Source organism: Temnothorax nylanderi, unplaced genomic scaffold (genome assembly GCF_030848795.1).
Source record: "Temnothorax nylanderi isolate EJ_2023f unplaced genomic scaffold, tnyl_v1.0 TNYL_tig0297_pilon, whole genome shotgun sequence".
NCBI lineage: Eukaryota > Metazoa > Arthropoda > Insecta > Hymenoptera > Formicidae > Temnothorax > Temnothorax nylanderi.
The window spans coordinates 209,176-211,509 of NW_027249359.1; the positions used below are offsets into that span (position 1 = coordinate 209,176).

At 34.5% G+C, this 2,334-nt stretch overlaps 1 long non-coding RNA gene across 1 annotated transcript; it reads left to right on the top strand.

Annotated features, from left to right (window-relative positions):
- The first annotated feature begins 1,132 nt into the window (after positions 1 to 1,132).
- Positions 1,133 to 2,089, top strand: LOC139780780 (uncharacterized). Its single transcript, XR_011720336.1, has 2 exons — positions 1,133 to 1,560; positions 1,632 to 2,089. It is a non-coding gene; the product is annotated as an uncharacterized lncRNA (long non-coding RNA).
- Positions 2,090 to 2,334: the final 245 nt, after the last annotated feature.

The following is a 2,334-nucleotide window of genomic DNA, read 5'->3' on the forward strand; positions in this document are numbered from 1 at the left end:
TAAAGAAAACTATCCTTTCAGAATTATTGTCTCTTTCGTTAATACTGCACTGTATAGGTTTGCTAACTATTTACACCAAATTATCTCTGAAAGCATACCTAAGACTGACAGTCACGTCAACAACAGTTTTGACTTGTATAGCGAACTCTCCGGCAAAAAGATTTTAAGCGACGAAGTGTTGGTGTCGTTGGACGTAGTTTCGCTTTTCACGAATGTCCCCATAAGTTTGGCACTTGAGGGCATCAGCAATAGATGGGATCACATAAAAAAAAGAACGAAGATATCCAAAAAAGAATTTATCATGGCGATAGAATTTGTTCTTTCGTCAACTTTCTTCACATTTAATAACGTTATATACAAGCAAACCCATGGATCACCAATGGGATCACCCCTTTCCCCGATAATTGCTGATGTGGTCATGCAAGACTTGGAACAAAAAACGTTAAATTCTTTAAATGTACGTTTGTCTATTTATCGCAGATATGTTGATGACATATTTATGTCCGCGCCGTTGAACATGATTGATCGTATCCTGGATACTTTTAACAGCTATCATGAGCGCCTAAAATTCACTATAGAATATGAGAATAATCGTTGTCTTAGTTTCTTAGATTTGTCGCTGCAGGTAGTAGATAATGCCATACAAATCGATTGGTTTCACAAGAAAACGTTCTCGGGTAGATACTTGTCATATTTTTCAAATCATCCGATTTGCCATAAAATAGGCTCTATCTACAGTTTAGTGGACAGAGCAATTTTGTTATCTCACCCTATATATCCTAAGAATAATCTAGAAATGATTATCGAAATATTACTGGACAACGGTTATCCCCTCAAATTAATCTTTAAAAAAATTAACACCAGGCTCGACAATCTGATTAATGGTAAACTTAGAAATAATGTAAATAACTCGATAGATTCAAGCGATGTTAATAGGAAATTTATAGTGATCCCATTTGTCAACAACATATCTGAAAAAGCAACATTATTATTCAATAAAAAGGAACACATAATTGGCTATAGATGCCTTAACAAATTAAGTAGCATAATCAAAGCACAAAAAGACAAGAACTCAATTGCCACTAATAGTAATGTTGTATATAAGATTGCATGTAAAGATTGCGAGGCTTCCTATGTGGGACAGACAAAGCGGCAATTAAAAACTAGAATTAACGAACATAAAAATAATATAAAAATGGACCCATCCAGACACTCGGTCATTTCAGAACATACTAAGGAATTTAACCATTCTTTTGATTGGGACAACGTCAAAATAATGGATACGGAACCTAACTATTATAAAAGACTCGTCTCGGAAATGCTACATATTAAAGAACAAAAAAGTGGCATTAATTTGAACAAGGACACAGAGTATCTGGATGAGTCATATAACGGTATTCTTAGCGAACTCACCGACATCTAACTATTTCTTATTATTGCGAAGACTAACCTTCGCGGTTAACCTAATGTGAATGCGCGTCATTATTGTTTGAGACGTATAGGAGTGAACATCGATCACGAGAGCACTTAGTTTCGGACCACGATTCAATTCTGTAATATGTAAGTCCTTACGGAGATTATTTTTAACAACCACATAGACGTCCTCCCACTATCGAGATATCGAATTTCAGAACGTTTATTATACGGGACTACAACGTGGATGGACATAAGATTCTTTGCCTTTTTAACTGCTGACTTGGTTCGTTTTCGCCAACCAACGAATAATAGATCATGGACTTATCACTGACTGCATACTTGCGAATTGACTCTAGACATTCTCATATTTATAATTTTACAATTTACAATAGATTTACAGATATTGATTTATATACAATTTTATTACTTATATACAATTTTACTTTTAATACTTAATGCTCTCATGTTAGATGTGACTCCAGATGGCTTGGTCATTTGCTTTCAAGAAACAGCTACTTTTATTTATTTTTTACTGTATTACTTTTTAACATGTTAAATTTTCACTTTGCGCGACTCTATGTATTTTTGTAATTTATAACGGCTGAAGAAGACCCTGTGCGGTTGAAACGTTCCGTTGTATATAGGTATATTTATTAAATTAACTTTATATTGACATCTTTGTTTTTGCTCGATTGTTGGCCCTTGTTTCTTATTTATTATTGTGATTCTCTATTGGGATATTAACTCGTAATTATTAAATAATTAGGAAGCAATATAGTTTGAATTTATCTCGGGTAGGGTAAAACTAACCTGTCTCACGACGGTCTAATCCGAGCTCACGTTTCCTGTTAGCGGGTGAACTGTTACTTCGACTGACGAGCTCTGGTTAAAGTTTAGACGCAGACTAACGCAAGGATA